Raw genomic sequence first — 21,209 nt, 5'->3', positions numbered from 1 at the left:
TCTATATCAAATTTTAACGATTCAACTATTAAATTAAAATTTATTGATGTATAGATCAAATTTATAATTTTTTAAAAAAATATTAAATGTTACATAAATTCAAATCAACTTATAAAATATTTTTATGATTATTTGTCAATTTGAATTAATGAAACGTATCAAATAATTTTTAATTTTTTTAAAAATATGTAAACTTGACCTATACATTAAGAACATTTAATTTAACGATTGGATTGTTGAAATCTAATGTAGAACATGAGTTATCGAGTGAAGTAAGTTTATCTACACTTACTCTAAGAATAAGTCTTGGTAGACTTATTTCACTCGATAACTAATATTTTATATCAAATTTAAACGATTCAATTATTAAATTAATTTTTTAATGTATAAATTAGACCTATAATTTTTGCGAATTTAAAAATCGATATGAGAGCTCATTGATTCATAGACATGTGTGGTAACATAACATTGCTTAGGGTGACTTTGGAAAGTCTTGACTAAGTGTGGGTAACTCTGTGGCCATTTAATTTTTGTGGAATAGTGTTACTATTTAACAACTTAATTAGTTGATTGCAAATGTCTAAATTGGATCAAGGAGTGTCATATAAATTTGGATATTTTTATATAAAGAGAGATCAAGTTGGTCCAAAAGCAATTCTATTCTCTATTTTCATTTTATTTTTCGTTAATGGTTAAAGGAGAGTTACTCATCGCAACCATTATATAAAATATATATTTTAAATCTAATTGATCATTAAATTAGTTAAAATATTGGTTCAAGATTCAATCATAATTAAATTAATAATAATTGGATAATACATAATTAATATAAAGATAATATCATAATTTTATAATACTAAAAACTAAAATATAAAACATAATTTTATTAATATTTAACATTTAAAATAGAGAAAACATATATAGACAATATAGAACAATTTTATGATGTCATTAAATCACAAATTACTATAGATAAATTTGTTAACTTTTACAATAATTATTTTAAAATTTATATCAATAATAACTTTTTATTACTTGATAATGTAATATTTTTTTATATTAATAGTGTATGACCATTAAATCCTTTATAAATTATAATATATACTAAAATTTAATTCAAATATTAAATATATTATTATAATATTTTTTTTTGTCTATGGATATAATGGAAATAATGTCCTAAAGCTGATAATCAAATATTAATATACTCTCACAATATATGATTTTTGCTCGTTAAACATTATTTTAAATATTATGATAATAGGTAAGTCTAAGTTTTAACAAACACAACATTTATTAATAATAATAATTTTATATTTATATAAAAAAAATGTAAATATTTTAGGTTGATTTTCATTTTGTTAAAGAAAAAAAAATAATGTCAATGTTAGCAAATTACTATTTCTCATTGATTAAAATTATCAAAAAAGTGAACAACTTTTTTAGACTCATCTTATTTAATGATTTTTTTATATATAATTTTATAATTTTTAATAATTTTTATCTGATAATAATTAATATAGTATATGTTAAAAAATGTGTTAGTAGCACTTTTATGTATGTATTATTATTGTCCTCACATCACCATCATCTCATCTATCCTAACAACAATATTAATTGTCATTATCACTACTATTACTATCGTTGTCACCCTTAATACCACCATCTCAATTACCATTGTTACCACCACAATATATTAATACACAATTATTTAAGGAATTTATCTTTAAAAAACATTAAACTAAATTAGTACTACTCAAAATACAATTCAAACTTGTCTTCAAAATACATTAAATGTGTGTTTAGATTGTCGTTTAAGAAATTAAATATTCTTGAATTACATTTGACATAATTGTAGGATGATAAAGTAGGTTACAACTTGGAAGACTAGTCCACTAGCCTATCAAAATTTTGTAGGAGATTTCAGCCCATTTGTCAAGCCTAATAGTGTAATGACTCAAAAAATCCCTACATTTTATAGCCCAACACTAACAATTGAAAACATAAATAATATAATCTAAGATTATCATGCAAATAGTTCCCGAATATAATATATATACATATACATATATATATATATATATATATATATATATATAATAATCCAAAACTAAAAACATAAACCTAGATTGTTGATCAAGCAACTACTAAACACTAGCTACAGTACACCAGGGTAATTCAAGTAATGACGCTCGCTATCCTTTATCACAACTCTCCAAAGTGGCAATGACGAAAGTGGAGGTGATAATGATGTGGCAACAACAATGGTGACAACAGTAGTTGCAACTGATAAGTGTCAATTTTACTTAAAGAATTTAATTCTTTTGACTTACTTAATTAGTTTTAAAAGAAAATATAATTTTAACCCCTAAAATATTGTAAAAATCAAAAGGATGTGTAAAATCGATTAGTTTGTGAAGAGTTAATAGATTTTAGACCCTTATTTTTCATGCAAATTTGATCAAGTCATAAGGCCTCCTAAATTTACAAAATTGCTTAATCAATTTGGATGTGCTTAACGGATCAAAGACAGAGTAAAGAAGTGCATCAAAACAATTTGCTCAACCGTTTGAAAATGATTGAGTAAATTTGGCCTAAAAGACCAAGAAAATTTCATTTTGAAAAGGGTTCAACGAACTAAAAAAGGCTTAACAGATGAAACTTTCTTCACCATCAAGAATTCAAAATTTGCTTATCTGTTTAGAAAGGGTTGAGCAAATTGGTCACGTATATCAAACTCAATTTTAATTTTTTGGACATGTATTAAGCATTAAGAGAGAGAAAATGAGGAATATAACAAAAATAGAGAGAGAACATAGCTCTAAAGAAGGAGGAAAGCTTCAAGACCATCTAGGGACAAGGATCTTAGGTTCAATCTTTTCTTTTCTATGCTTTTTATTGTAATTGGAGATTGTTCTCACCATCATGAGTAACTAATCTTCTAATCATTTGTTGGGATTGAAAGTAATCTATTAAACTCTTATATAATCCTTTTGGTTTATATATATATATATATATATATATATATATATATATATATATATATATGATATTCTATTATTCAGTGTTAATGATTTGATTTTATTCTTGATGCTTGAGGTGAATTGATCGATCACCTTTTGATTTGTGACTTAGATTTTGATTTGAAAATATTTACTAAATCTAATTTAAATTAAATCATCTAATGATTCTAAAGGTTAGGAATAGATTTTGAGTCATTAGTTGAACAAATTCTTGAGCTTAATGCAAGGACTTTGGTTTGATAAACTGGGAAATCATTTAATAAATTAGTATCATTAGAATTTCTAAAGATAATGAATTAATTTAGAACAATTTTAGAGAATTCATTAATAATGAGTGATAGAAATCATATCCAGATACTCTTAGTAATAAAACAAAGGAGTAAAATATGTGACATCCAATCCTAACCGTTTCTCTTACTACTGTCATCTTTTAAATTTACATTTGTTTTCTATATAGTTTACTTACTAGTTCAATATCAAAATACAAATCAATATGTTCATATTCAATTGTAAATTTTTCTTTTACAAATTTTAATTAAAATATTAGAAATTATAACATATTATTCAAATCCTTGTAGATGGACAACTTCTATTTCAATTTATATTACAACAAATTTGGTATGTTTGTTACAAAAATCCAACTACAACAATAATACTGACAACAAAAATAATAGAAACAACCACAATAATGATACATAATAGTTTTATTTATAATATTTTAATTTAAATTGTTATGTTAATCTAAATATTATTATTAATTATTTTTACAACCATATTATATATTATTCACTTTTACTTTTCATCCGATCAAACAAGATTTGATTTTCACTTACCAAACAATAGAAAAAAAATCCCTCTTTTTGTTTTTTTCACCCTCTTTCATATATTTAAAATTTTATTTTCCAAATTAAGTACACTGTAATGTATACCCTATAAGGTAGGAGTTACATATAAAAACTGAAACAGAATTATTTAAACTTAAATATTATCTGTATCAATCAAACGTGGAGGGATACTGTTAGTCTTATCCGTTCAGGATACAGTCTAGTCTACACGTAGTGTTCTTCACTTCACGTGCCCATATGCCTTCTGCTCCAATCCTTGAGGAGAGAACGTGCTTCACGTATTTAACAATTGTTTTCCATAATTTTAAATAAAACTCCTTACTTCTTTTAATTTATAGTTTATTCCCTAATTTTTTAATGTGTCAATTCAATCAATGTTTTTAACTTTCGTACATTTTCGGTGCTTATAATAATTCACGATTTTAAATTAATTTCTATATTTTAAGTTTAAGCTTGTACATTTTTTTATCAACAATGTTCAAATATGTTTATACAGATAAATTTTACAACTCTAAAAGTTTAACATCAAATTACACACGGCTAATAAAAAAATTAAATTACACAAACTATGAGATGAAAGTTGCATGAGAGTTATCCTCTTTCTTTCTTAAGGTAATAATTAAAGCATAAGAGGTAACGAAAAGGACATTTTATATATAAAAAAAAGGATAAAAAATCTCAAAAGATAATATCAAGATTCAGTGTGATAAAGACACTATTATAGTATTTTTCTCTATAAGTATTATTTTATTATCATCATCTTCAATACGAATTAGAGAATCTTGTTGGCAATCAGAAGTCAGAAGTCACCAATTTTTGTATTGCCTAAACAACAATCAAGTATGACAGATGGATCCCCTAATTATTTATTCCGATACTTAACATAAACGACACTTTTTGTAACTCACTTTTATTCTATTTTTTTCTCATCTCTTTTTATTTTATATCGTATCCCGTATCATATTTAGCAATTAATTACTATTCTTAATTATTTATTTGACTTTTTTATTTTGTTTTTTCTTCTTTTCATTCATACACCTTAAATTTAGAACATAAGTTTAACTTTTTCTTATTTATTCAACATATGTAAAAATTCATAAAACTACCAACAAAATTAGTCTATATTCTAATGACATTAAAAGACCAAACATAAAATTTAATCAATTAATTATTTATATATTTTATTTTATTTAACAATTTTTTATCAACAAACATCACTTAATAACATTGTTATCATTGTCATTACTATTATCATTATTATTAATATAATAATTATTATTATTAATAATAACATTATTAACATTACTTGAAGATCATCAACAATCTAACACTATTATTATTATGGTCATGGTTGTCTTTATTATTATCAACGTCGACATTATTATTACTGTTATCGGTACAAAATGTTGTTATATCTACGTTGGAGGCACCTCAAAGAATGAGATAGTTGGCCCCAAGATTTAACGCGGCTGCATACACAAGGCAGGATTCGAATTCCTGACTTTGCTTAAGCGTAGATCAACTCCTACCGCTGAACCACACGCTTGGGGTTGATATATATATATATATATATATATATATATATATATATTAATTTTAATAAGATAATAATTATATACATAAGGCATTAGAAGAAAAAAAATATTATAGTTAAAATCTAAAGAAATTAATAATTATTGTGATTTTAAAATTTAAAATTGAACATCATAAGTAGGGGTGAGCATAAAACCAAGACCCGAACCGAACCCGAAAAACTCGATAAAAAATATTACTTTTGAGTGGGTTCAGGTGGGTTTTACGGGTAAATCGGGTTAGAATTTTGATTTTATACGAGTTATATTGGGCGGGTTCGGTTTTAAATTTTTAAACCCGCTAAAAATCGAACCCAACCGAAAATGAGATAAATTTAATTTTTATTACTTTTGTATAACTAAACAACAATGGTCCAAATTCAAAAGTCTTTATTTCAAGTATAATATAGCCATCAATTTGTAATTTTTTTTTCTTTTTCTCATAATCCAGATATTTCTTTTGTCTTCTCCTTCCTCATTCAATTTCTCAACACACTAGTCTATTTTTAGATTTTTCTTTTTGTTTCTTTCTTTTTCATCTTCCTGTCTCCATTTTGAGTACAATTTGTGCGACAATAGTTTCTTATAGATTTTGTAATCTAACTTTAGATTTCTTTTGCATGTAACAACTATGAATTTTGTTATCTTTTGTTTTTTCTTCTTTAGTTTGTAAATGTTTCATCTACGAATCTACTTACATCATCTATTGTTACCTTCATTCTATTTTTGTACACTGTTTTAAAAATATTTTTTTACCGTTTTAAGCTTCACCTTCGTTAAAATAACTTAGTCCACAAAAAATCTCAAACTCAATTGTACCCACCTGCCCAAATCTGAATCCGTTGCAACCCGAACCGCCTCAAACTGAAAACTCAGTCGATCGAATATGGGTCACATTTTTTTAAAGTCGATTTACAACGAGTTGAATATTTTTCACCCGAACCTGATCGAACCCGCCCGTTGCCCACCCCTAATCATAAGAACAGATGGAGCGTGATAATAAATCCCGAATTTAATATCGTTCAAGACAATCATGTTACCGCGTTATTCGGGATTTATAGTTCTTCTCTATTTAGGGAATATTTAATGTTTTATATATATCATTAAATTTTATAAATAAATTATCATAAATAATTTATGTAATAAAATTATTAATAAATATTTATCTAAACATTCTTTTGAAAGACGTGACAATGTTTTAAAGAATAAGGATGTTTATTTAAAAAGATTACCTCAATTCATAAATAATGTAAAACGATGTACTAAAACAACTTTATTAATTTAATTCATAATAAATAGACTTTATAGGGCAACTTTAATACAGTATCGCTCTAACCTTCTTTAGCTAAAATTTATAGAATATATAAAGTTTACGTGTTTGTACGTACGATTACTTTTTATAAGCAATAAAAAGTGGATTTTATATGTTTGGCACGGCTAAGAAGGTAACTAACGAGATTAGTTGCTTTTATAGAGAAACCGCGTTTGAATTAACTCCTGCAGCTGCCTTTTCAGATACACAAAGTATGCAGTTTTTATTTTATTTTATGTTTTATAATTCTACCATTCCAGATAAATTTTGAGATGACTTTATCGAGAGGCCTGACAACACATCTCAGATAAGTATCAAGATATTTTTACTACGAGAAGTTTAGAGTTTAAGGTTTAGAAGTAAAGACAAATCAGTAATGAACCGATAACCTAGCATACACTACTCCACATGAAAGGAAGATCGGAACAATTCCCTAACAAAGGCGATCATATCAAGAATAAAATTTTATCACTAATGACCAAATATTTTAATGTAAAAACTCATGGAACCTATGAGACCCGCAAATAAGTAATTATAAAATTTCAAACCCTAAACTTAAGTGATTAAATTACACTCTTAAATGTTCTGATTTTAATGGCTCGCCTAGAATACAATAAATAAAAAATGAATAAATACATAAAATGCAATGAAAATAGTTTAAACTTTGAAGCATTCTTCGTACCTGCTGTTGCTGGAATCCTGGTTCAGAAAAAAGACACGAAGAGGATTAGTTGGCATGGCAACTTTGCAGAAAGTGATTCTGTTCTCTAGTACTTCACATGGAGGGTAGCATGTCGGAACACGCGTGGCGTGTGGAGGAGAGGTTCGACCTTAAACAAGTGATGCACATTTCAGCATCATTTGATTCCACCACTAACTCAACCTAAACTAAAAGTTAATTTTTGATGAATTTGGATTTTGAAATAAGATTTGAGGTCTTTTTGGTTAATATTGAGCATAACTTTAGTTTAATTGTGTATTAATAATATATAATGTTTTATGTAACACGTGAAAGGAATACTATAAACACTTTCTAACACATTTTTTTACACAATCACTTTTATGAGATATATTTATAATGAAATTATAGTTATTTTAAAATAATATTCAAACTTTATAATATAGAAGTTGATTAAGTTCAAATACTTCAACTAAAATTGTGCTAAATAAAATAAAACTCTAATATTAAGATTTTATATTATACATAAACATATATATATATGATGGAATTTCAAAGGTCAAATTTAAATTTAATTTAAATATATTTTTAGTCTCTTAAATTTAAAGTAATTTTGTTTTTATTTTCTCCAATTTAAAATTAGTCTTTTTAATTTCTATAATTTCAAAAAAAATCTTATTTTAGTTATTATATTTAAATTTTATTAAAAAATATGTCAAATATTATTATATAAAATCTATCTTTTGATATTCTTATTAGTAAAAGTATCATATTAAATTTAACTGATATTACATAAGTGTCTCAATTTGTCGCTTTTAAATATATTATCAATGATTTGAGAATCTAAAACAAGATTTCTAAAAATTACAGAACTAAAAATAATAGTTTTAAATTTGAAGGATTAAAAATAATTTTACTTTAAATTTGAAGGAATAAATACATATTTAAGTTATAAATTCAATCCTTATATTATTTAATATTTTTTTAAATTTTAGTTTCTATATAGAATTTTTTTTAAAGTTTTGATTCTTAATGAAAATTACAAATTAATTAGTTTTCACCATTTATTATAAAGAAACAAAAAAACTAAGTATATTTATATATATATAGAGAGACTAAAACAAAAAAAAATGATGTCAGGTATATATGGACCAATTCAAGTATAATATTATCATAACTTGGACAAACGATGAAAATAAATCCATCAATAATTTTTATATAGATATAAAAAAATATAATTCTTTTATTTTTATGTCTTTATTAAAATATTTTTTTTATCGATATTAATTGAATTTAGTAGCAGAAAATTTACAATAATTTATATATCATTTAATCAATTAAACCAGACTTCTTAATATGACAAATAACTGAAATATATCCTTTAATATAACATTTTCAAATTGACGAAGGCACACTTGGGAAATTACTATGCTACCTAACAGGTGAAACACTTATACTTGAGCCAAGTATTTAATTAGATTTTCGATTGTCGTTGATAGTGATTCACTTAATTGCAACGAAAATACGGTTAGAGCATAAATTTGTGGGGTTAGAATGCTATTCTATTTAATTGAAGGAAAATTTGATTGTTTTTAATATAATAAAGGAAACTCGTATTATCTATGTTTGTTTCGGTACGAGGGATTATCGTCAAAGGATCCTCAACAATATAAATCCTAAGACAGCATAGTAATTATCTTGCTCTAAAATATTTGATGAGCTTAAAAAAATTTAACTTTTCTAAAATCTCATTCATTTTATATATATTGATTTCGTATTTAAGGAATGAATTTGTTACTTCTAATCCTAATTCTATTAAATGTGTTTTGTCATTATCCTTCATAATGAGTCAATAAATCATTTTTTATGACCGAGATTGAATTTACACAAAATTCACAATATTGGTTCACTAGTTTTTTTTATCCAACTCAATCAACACGTTTAGTAAGAGAGTTGTATAATATATGTACCAGAAGGGTTCTATCGGCCACATGAATCGGCCACGTGAACTGGCACGTCATGTCCTATCAGATATTGACGCAGCTCAGACATTACTTCGGCTCGTAGATCGGCCACGTGGATTGGCCACGTGGACCGGTACATCATGTCCTATCAGATCAGATATCACTTCGGCTCGGCAAGGGACCGAGAACCACATCTTTCCCCTGTCGGCTCGGCCAAACGCCGAAGACGACGTCTCGACCGTTTCGTATCGGCTTGGCTGAAGGTCAACAGAGACAGTAATTAGAACGGCGATCATGATTAACAAGGGACAAAACACAATTAAGGCATAACCCGCCGATTAACATCGTATTACCTAATTTGGTAAGAGTCAAAGAAGGCCCACCACGTTCAGGCCCATGTCAGGTCTTATAAATAGGTCACACGTAACGAGGTATGTCACTGTTCATTTATTACCCTAGAAAATCGTACTTATCCTGACTTGAGCGTCGGAGTGCCTTTTGCAGGTACTCCCTCCCCCTCTAAAGAATCTACCTGAAGCTCCCGTTCAGCCCTCTCACACCCCAGAAGATTACGAGTGTGCCCTCAGACAGGTACAATATACAACCTTCTAGGTTTAAGTATTAAAGTGTGAAGGATCTTAAGTCGACATATTTAATTAGAAGGAAAATTGTACAATACACAATTCTTCATGCTTGAGTACCAAAGTGCGAAGAGTTTGAAGTCGGTATATTCGGTTGACAAGAGACTTACATGATACTTTATCTATTAATAAAGAAAATACGTCTTTAAATAACAATTATCATCTTCAATTTTTTGTTCATTCGGATATTTTTGTGTCTCTATTCCTCTAATATTAATTATACAAGGAGGAATAATAGATTTTTACTCACTATAAATATAATTATTTTATAAATAAAGTAGCAAACCATGAAAACACACTTAATTTTTACAGGCAGGTGTTAATTACATATGTTAGGACTACAAACAGTAACCAACCCGGAGGATTATTGCATAATACTAAATTGTAAGCAGTTTACGGTCGAGGCCATTCTGATAAAACTTAGTGCACTAACAAAATGTTCATTCGAAGTTCATCGCTAGAAAATTATTAGTCAATTAATTTTTATGTCAGAGGATCGGATCAACTACTCAACTAATCTATAAGTGTTCAAAGGTCCCTTTGAATAGAGTTGTCCACGATCAAGACTTTAGTATAGGCATAAAGAGGAAATCAAACTCACATTCATAAAAAAAGATAAAATTTATAAGTTAACTTGATATCCTTAATTAAACACTTATGTCAACTTACATTAGAAACTATAAATTATAATTAGAATTAATTTTACCTTTTCTAAAGAAAATTTTATTACGTACTTTTGATTTTCATAATTTTTAAAATTTTAAAAATAGTTTCATATCATTATTAATTGATCGTGTGATATATATTTAAATAAATCACATTATACTTGTCTAAGTTTAAATTGTCTGTAACTCATTTTACATCAGTGACCATTTGGATGAAAAAGAGATAAAAATAAAGTCGGAGTAATATCGACAAAATGGTATTATCATTGTATGTATAAAAAAAGTAATATATATATATATATATATATATATATATATATATATATATATATATATTACAATGAAAAAATCATTATGCAGGTTTTCTAAAATATACAATTAATATGGTAAAATTAAAAAATAAATGTAATCATATATACAAACTAAAAACATTTTCTTCTTTATTTTATGTTATAAATAGGGTTTTCACTCATTAGGAATATTTTTTTCATATATATATATATATATATATATATGTATATATATGATTTTTACTCATTAAAAATATTTTATGATTATTCCTCTATTTTGAATTATTTAAGTATAGAGTACCAAATAATTTTTGATTTTTTTTATAAAATTTATAGAATTAATGTATTCATTATGAACTTTTAATTTAATGGTTAAATTATTGAAATTTGATGTAAAACATGAGTTATTTAGTGAAATTATGAAATCTTTTTATTTATACTAGCAGGAAAAAAGCACTTCGTGCCTGCATTGTATTAAAAGAAATAAAATAAATAAATAAGGAAAAAAAATGAGAAACTACTCATAAAAAAGATAGTTATTGAAAAATAAACAAATGATAAAATGGTCCATGCAAAAATGGAAACCAAAAGTAGTTATTGAAAGTGATATCCACCTTATATATTAGTATAGATTAGTATAAATTCATTAGTTTCAAGTTTTTAAATTTGATTAAAAAATATTTTTTCTAATTTTTTTAAAATAAAAGAGTATAATGATCCAAAAAAGTAGAGACCAAGATAGTTACCAAAAAGGGTGTCCCCTTTATATATATATATATATATATATATATATATATATATATATTATTGGATCTTGGATCCTTAATCCAACGTTGGTCTTATATGTGAATAATTATATATTAAAGATACATAATGTCAAATTAAAATGATCTAATGACATATAAATTATTTTGACAGTTATGTATCTGAAAGGTTATGAGACCTTTAATGTGTGGTAACTAAAGGGTAATTCTATTTTGTGATGGGTTAAAATAGAAATACCAAAAGACCTTATGACGGTCTATAAATAGGTTAGGTCCCTAGATCACACTACGTTCTTTTCTTTTCTGACATCCCATTATCAGAGAGCCAAAGAGATAATTAAAGGGTTCTCTCAAGAGAGTACGTATTGATCTGAAAGGCCAAACCGCACAGCTCTCTTATCATTATGAGTTCTGGTACGTTTTCGCTTATTGTTTCTAGTGATGAACATAATAGATTTTATATTTTATATGGATGATAGTTTTCATCAAAAGCTTAAATTTGGTTCTAACATATATATATATATATATATATATATATATATATATATATATATATATATATATATATATATATATATATATATATATATATATATATATGGAAATAATAATTAGATGATGACAAAACTCTTAAATTTAATTCATGACTTTAATATTGACTCCTTCTATCTATATTTATATCTATATATAAATGTAAATAATATTTAACCAACGAAAGTTATATTGTGCAAATACATGTTAGTTCTTGATTAAGAGTTTTGAAATACTGTGTGAATCATGTTTATGGATAAAAAAAATATAAATATAAATTATACTTATGTAATTTTATAATAATTATTAGATTTGATCAAATTTAATATACTTAATAATGTTTAATAAATAATTAAATATGGTTATACATAGATATCAATATAATACTTAATTTTATTAATGTAATATAGATAGATACATTTTTTATGAATAGTATTAGATGTTGTATTTATTAAATAAAATATTTATGAAATATATAAATTTTATTTCACTTTTTTAATCATAATTTTATCATAATCTATATACATTAAAATATATTTTAAATAAAAATTGATTATTATAAAAAAACAATTTCTGTATACATATATTAATAATTTTTTTAGACCAATAATATATATTTTAGAACAATAAATAAGCAACATTTAAATTCTTTTATATATATATATTTTTAGAACTATGATAATAGAATATTAAAAATAATTACTAAAATCGTCAGAGTAAAATTATTATAATTATATTTCAGTCATTCGTTTTCAATATAATTAATTTATATTACGTTATATATGAATGAATTATTACTTTAACCAAATTGATATAGTAATGGTTGGTCCATATTTAAGTTATGTCAATATTTAATTTATTCAAAACTAATTAGTATCAAAATATGGCAATCTACATTTAACCATAATGAATAGTAATTTGTCTCCTTCAAACAAAACAAAATTAGATAAAGTAAAATAAGTGCAATCTATTTATATATTTTTAATAAAGAGATATCGTGTGTTGCTAAAATCCTTAAAAGCAATTACAATGGGAGTTGCTTGTCCATGAAACAATTCAAGCCCCGATTTCTTGTTATTGAAGAACTCTGACGTGACAGAATGAGTTACTTGAAGAAGAGGGAGAGTTGCTTCCTGAAGTAACCGTTCTTTATTGAACATATTTAGGAACATTTCAGAAATAATAATAATAAAAATTAATTTCGTATAATATTTATGTATTTATTATTGTTTTATTTTATTTTTAATATATCTACTTATTATTTATTTTTTCTCGTAATTTATTTTCTTTCATTGTAGTGCAATTATCTTTTTAATAAAAATTTATGGTTCATAAATGATTAGAAAAAAAATTATAAAAGTTTAATTTCTTAAAGTTTCTTACCATTAAATTAAATTTGTGTTTGAGTTGTTTAATGCTGACATGACATACTGAGAACCACTTTTTTCATTTTTTAATGCATGAGATAACTCAAATGAGTTGCTTCCATTGTAGATGTCCTAATAACTTAAAGGTGACATATATAATGATATTATAATTAGGAAATCATAATAATAATAATAATAATAATAACCAAATAATTATGTAAAAAATTAATAAAAATTAAAAACAAGAAAATGATAGAAGAAGTTAGATTAATACATTTATTTAAAAACAATATAGATTTATACCTTGAGCATTTGATGAAATTAAACTATCATAATGATATTAATTTTTTAAAAGATATTAAAAGATTAATATTACAAAAAACTATATATATTTTATGCATTTTTAGTTTTATATGGTGTTAATAAATGCATAAATAATTAATTTTATTCAAATAATAAATATTATATTTATATTCATAATAAAAAATATACATATAATTAATGCATATTTTTCATCATAATCTCTTGCTTTATATATTATTAAATAAAAATAATTATCCTAAAATTGAATACTTTATATATATATATATATATATATATATATATATATAGTTAATCACCTATACACTACTAGTGTAAAGTTTTTTTATACTGGCAACCAATTATATCTTTTAATTGTGCCATGTCACTGTAAACATATTTACTTTTAGCAGTGACATGACATGATTAAAAGATATAATTGGTTGTCAGTATAAATTTTTTTTACACTGGCAATGTATAGGTGATTAACTTATATATATATATATATATGTGTGTGTGTGTATGTATGTGTGTATATATATATATAACCAATAAAATATTAATAATATATATTTCATAACCAAAATATATTTTACAAATTAATGTTTATAAGATTTATTATTTTCATAAAATAGTTATATATGTTTTTACCAAAGTATGTGTTTCGTTATCCAATTGAATGAGTTCCTCCTTATCACGTGCAAAAGAATTCATCACTCAAGTAAGAAGTAATTTCACCGGTAAATAATGAATTAAATTAGATAAATGTAATTATACACTCAATTAATAAAATATATTTCAAGATATTTTTTCTTATAAAAAATATTATACATAGTGACATATAAAAAATGTTATTATATATATAAATTAAATTTATTTGATATATATAACTATATATAATTTTAATATTAATTTTGAATGAAATTTAATAATATTATGTGTTATTATAGTTTATAATTATATTTTCTTAACAATATATTAAACTATATTTTATTTATAATATAAATAAAAGTAATTTTTAATAACAAATATTATGTCACTATAAAGTATGGGTTAATATATTATATGTTTTTTTTAGTATTTATATCTTTTAATTAATATTACTAATAGAAATTTACAATCAAACGAATACGTTATTAAAATTTTTAAAGTTTAATTATGAATGACTACTTAAAAATTCGTATTCTTAAAATAACACGCAAATGTTTCAATTACAGTTTATTAAAAGATTTTAACAAAAAATTACAACTGCTAAAAAAATGGATGTTGAATTAATTAGACATCATCCTTATTAATATGATTTATGTATATAAATTATTATTCTAAAAACTAATAAACTTATTATATATAATAATAATAATAATAATAATAATAATAATATAAAAATTAGTTTTTACTTGTCACGGTATATATTATTTACTTTTTAAACCTTTTTATAATGTTTTGGAGAGTTAAAACAATTAAAAATTGAGCAATATCCATCATTACCAGAGTCATAAAAGGCTGAGTAGGTGTGGCCTCTTATCATGTTCTTTTATAGCAAGTTGCTTTCTTTAATTTTCCATGTCCGATCGAATCTAGCCATTTCTCTTCCCGAAAAATCCAAGAGTGTGGCAACATGATTTTCAAATCCAAAACATGATTGCAAGCTACCTTACCTGAGATATTCTCCACATCCAAGTGGTTCCAATTTCCAAAAATGGAGAAAGGAATCAAACCAACAAAAGACAACCTCGTTAGTTCTCACAAGAGTTCCGCAAGAATCGCTACCAGTGGTCCCTCCGAGTCACACCACCGTATTGTTGGTAATGGCTACCAAAATGTGCTTCATCAAGAAGCCAAGAACAATAATGTTGATGCTGCTGATAGATTCAAAAAAGCCGAAGAATCTCTTAGAACTGTCATGTACTTGAGTTGCTGGGGTCCTAACTAAAAGGGCACCTTCAAGAACCGTGTGTGGTGAAGGTATGATATTTATGATATTTGTCATAAAAAATATCACAACTAGAGCCTTTCATATTTCACTATGCTACTGTTTTTCTGATAATATATGTACTGTACATAGAGCTTTGTAAATGTCGACTTAATAAACGAATCTCTATTCTCTACTATGTTTCCTTTTATGTGAATGTTGGAGTGCTTATGCAACGTTTGGTATTTGTATGTGAAAATTGGTACAACTATTTACAGAGGGCGTGAAGAACTGAGACAGTAGGATTGGAGTATTATTATTATGCTTTACATTTGCAAAAAAAAAAAGGTTCTTGGTGATTTATGATAGTGACAAGTGAGGAATATCTATGGTTGTGGGGTGGAAGGAAAATGCGTTGACTAGTTGCTATATTTTGTGTTAAGCTTTTTCACCCATCTTTATCCAAAACAGTGCATAATGAATAGTAAAGTTGATGAATTCAAGGCTAAACTTGACGGAGGAAACAATAAAAATTAAACAAGGGTGAAAAAATTAAGGATATTCACCGGTAGGATTGATTTAGGTTTGGATAAAATTTCAATCTAAATTAATTAAATTTAATTTGTTTGAATTGATTCATATTTCATAAATGTTTATGTTTATGTTGAACTAAATCAATTTGATGGTAATTGAGTTAGTTCAGTTCAAATCAATTAATTAGATATTTAATAAAAAAAAATTTAAATTTTTTTTTAAAGTAAATAATTTTTTTAACACCAACTAATATTGTCAAAAATCAATTAAATTGATAACTTTGTAGTATAGTTCTTCTTATTTTTTCTTAATCTACTTAAGAATTTTAAATGCATTATAGTATATAAAAATGACATTCAGTATATTGCAATATAGTTATTTATTTATTTATTTAAGTATTTAAAAAATAAATGAAAAATTTACATATTATACCACAAAACACTACAAGAATGTTCTGATTTAGAGTCGGCTTTTTGTCACCACTAAATCATAAAAATCGACGTAATATTGTTGATTATTCGTCAGTTTTTGGTTGATGCTAAATAAGTTGATACAAATTTTTTTGTGTCGGTTAACAATTCTGGGACTCGATCCGTGAACCTTGAGGTCTTAAGTGAACTTGATAATCAAGTGTACTAGAACACATTATGCTATAACATTGAAAAAATTATCTTTATCTCTCTTAAAGCACGTATATTGTCGGAAAAGCCGACGCTATTTTAAGATGTAGCGTCAGCTTTTTGGACACTAAACTTAGATTAAGTTTAGTATCGAAAAAGCTGACGCTATTCTTTAAATATAGCGTCGGCTTTTTCGACACTAATTTAATTTAAATTTAAATTAAGTTTAGTGTCGAAAAAGTCAACGCTACATCTTAAAATAGCGTCGGCTTTTCCGACTAGTTGCGTCAGTTATTAACCGACGTTTATTTTTTGCCGCTTATTCACCGTTTTCTTGGAGTGAAAACATCTTCAAAATAATCAAAATGATACATATATATGAATTATTAACCAAAAAAATATAAAAATAAAAATTATTTAATTTGGTTTGGATTGTTTTAGATTTTAAATATGTAAATTCAACATCTGAATCAATCAACATCAAATTTAATTAGTTTGATTTAGGTTGGACTAAAAAAAATAATTTAAATAAATTTAATTGGTTCAATTTGATCAGATTCGTTCAATTGATCGAACAATCTGATAAAAACACCTCTAAAAAAAATAACAAAAGGATAAATGTTTATTTATTATTATTAAGGAACCTAGGAACAAGCAAATGAGGTGAACAAAGTTTTCAATTTTCATCTTTTCCTTTTGCCCATTCTCTGCCCCCATTTACGTTCTTCACGGGCTCAACTGCCCCCTAATTAAGCTAAAACCACCCAAATAATCCGAATCTACTTTGGGCCTTGTTTGAATAATTAAGTGTCTTTGACATAAAAAAAAAACACAACTCATGGACCTTTAACTCAAGTAGTCACGTTGAATGCAAGATCTGTTAGCAGTTTTCCTGGTAATCACGATTTAGAAAACAAATTACCAACCCTTTTAATTATTACGGTTAAATATATTTTTCCTCTTTTGTAAAATAAGTAAATCTAATTTTAGTCACGTTGTTTTTCTTTTTCCGTTTCTCGACGAAGTCTCCATATATATATATATATATATATATATATATAGAGGGAGATTATAATTATACCGGTATAACTTTTACTAAGTATTACATCGCTTAATAACTTTATATTAAATATGAATTTTGCAAATCCAACCGTTGGATTGAAAGTTCATATTTCTTAGATTATATATACAAAATTTTATATTAATCCAAGATGATTTGATACTTTATAAAAATGACGTAATATATTCATTTCAAAATACACTAAAATATGAACACTTTGATTACCTTCAAGTTGTTATTCAATTTTAACAAAATTTGATATAAACATATATATAAGAATTTGATATATTAAATGTGAATTTTGTAAATCCAACCGTTAAATTGAAAGTTCATATAACTTTATATGTGTATATCAAATTTTATTAAAATTGAACAACAATTTGAAGGTAATCAAAGTGTTCAAATTTTATTATATTTTAAAATGTATATATTACATCAATTTTATTTTATAAAAATGAAGTATCAAAATTATCTTGGATTAATATAAAATTTATATATATATATATATATATATATATATATATATATATATATATATATATATATATATATATATAATCTAAGAGTAAAGAACTTTTAACCTAACGGTTAGATTTATAAAATTCATATTTAATATAAAGTTATTGAGTAGTGTAATACTTAGTAAAAATTACACCGATATCGTTTGAACCTTCTTCTCTCTCTCTATATATATAGAATTGACTCTTTATCAATATAATTTAAAAAAATTCAATTATGTATCAATTATGTTAAATTTTGTCAGTATTTTTTCTAAAATAAGGCTAAATTGTATCTTTAACTTCCTTTGATTTACAATATGTAATTTTAATCCCAGTTTTTACTTTTACATTTATATTTTAATTTTAACGATATGACTTAAAATAAATGATATTTAATATTTAATAATATTTAAACTAAATTATATATTTTTTTTATCTTTATTTTATTCTATTTCCATCTCCTTTCACTACTTTTAGGAGGGTAGAGAGAATAAAATATGAGTAAAATTACAATTTAGGTTAATATTATTAAATATTAATTATATATATCTACTTATGATCAAAGCTATAATTTTAATTATGAATGATGAATATTTAGTGGTTAAATTAAAATATAAGACTTTATAAAATTAGGTGATTAAAATATGGAAAAACATGATCGCAAATCGAATATTACATGGAATGTAATTTAATCTTTAAATAAATATACCTTTGCCCATAAAGAAAATTCTACATGATATGGATGATGAGACAGTTATTTTTCGTTGAGTAAAGCAGCTGAACAGAGTGAGGTACTCTCTATGTTATTGGAATTGGTAACTTCCAAAGGGAAAAAGGAACACACATGGGCTTCTACAATCCCTTACGCCCTTCCTCTCATCTAGTAATTACAGAAGATTAGGGTAAGTTAACATAATCATTAACACATTTTTTTATTATAATTTTTATTATGAATAAAATCTATTAGAAGTTAATAAACTTATAAGTGAAATTTATGAATCAGGAAGTAAAATGGTATTCAAAAAAGTATGTCGTTGGTATTTACCATACTATGACAAATTATTATAGTAACATATTCATTTGAATATGTTTTTTTATTATTAATTAAAATATTAGCTAGAAACCACAAGTTTTTGTTTTACTTTTTATTTATTAAATCTTTCTTAACTTCATAATTTTTAATAAATTTTAACTTAATAATAAAGTAGAGATAAATAGGAAGAGTGTGTTAGAGTCTCGTATTCAAATTAAGGCTATTCCACCGCAAAGACAAATATGAATAGAAAATTGTGTATTTAGGTCCCCAACAGATGAGATGCATAAGTGTTGTACATGACTCTTTTTCACATAGACCCATCGTTAGGAAGACATTTCAAACTTGGATCCACCTGCCAGTCATCATACTCGTCCAGGTCACGTGATCAGGCTATCAGACCATTGGCTTTGATACCACTTGTTGTGCATCGCGGGTTACCACACACATACATATGTTTCCACATTAGTGAGATATTGTTCGCTTTGGGTCCAACCCTCACAGTTTTGCTTTTGAACATCATCAAAAAAGCTTTTCAATCAATGGAGACAATTGTGTGTATATAAACTCATGTAATTCATCCTCTTATTTAAATAATGTGAGACTTTGTTTGCATCCCAACAATAAACATTTCAGCCCTTCTCATCTTCACCTTCTCTTTATGTCCACTAGAAGTAGAACCCTAACACGAAGCAACTTGTTACGCTCCCCACTTTTCATCCATCATGCCTTTCTTTTTGTGTATCAAAATATAAGTTTATAGTTGAAGCAAAAGGTTCATGTATGAATAAACAAATCAAATGATCTTTTCACGTAACATGCGATGCATCTACAAAATGTAGTGGTAAAAAACAGGCCATGTCTGAATTTAGTAAATTCGTCGTTCTCAATGTGATAATGCAAGCAAAGACCGCAGTCCTTCTATTTTTACTACTCTGTCCAATAAAAGACATATTCGTTTGAAAAGTGTGCGTGGGCGACGCCAAATACATAGTATTATATATTGATATCATTTTCCCTCAATTCTTATACTTAAGGTGGCTCTCTTGATATGCCCCCAACTCATCATCATCGTTTAATAAACAAAGATATCTCTAACATATTAACATGGTATAATTGATAGATCACTATTTTCTTCAAGTATGTGGTTAGAAGTATCATTCTCAATTTCAATTTCATGTGTGCAAAAGAGTATCTATTGAAAAATATCAATTTCTTAAATAAATTTTTTTATACTTCAAAGAATTAATCTATGACTTTCGACTGAAAGATATCTTATACTACCAAACAAATTAAAAATAAAGAATGGTATGACTCCCAAACTATACGGGTACAAATTCACTTATAATATGGGCTTGTTGCAAAACCATGTGCTGCTTAATTAAAGCATCTTGCAATTGGCAGCAGCCAGCAATAATTAAAATGCAAACTCAACTAAAATCTCAGCTATACGAAGACAAACAAACAAAAGCTAATGAATAAAGACAGAGAGTGAAAGAAAAACCTTTGGCTACATATCCAAACCACTTGTAATAATATAACAACCAAAACCATAGCATCTGGTATTCACTCCACCCTTAATCTATATAAGCACCAAG

Source organism: Cajanus cajan, chromosome 10 (genome assembly GCF_000230855.2).
Source record: "Cajanus cajan strain Asha chromosome 10, NIPB_CcT2T_4, whole genome shotgun sequence".
NCBI lineage: Eukaryota > Viridiplantae > Streptophyta > Magnoliopsida > Fabales > Fabaceae > Cajanus > Cajanus cajan.
This window is presented reverse-complemented; position numbering follows the sequence as displayed.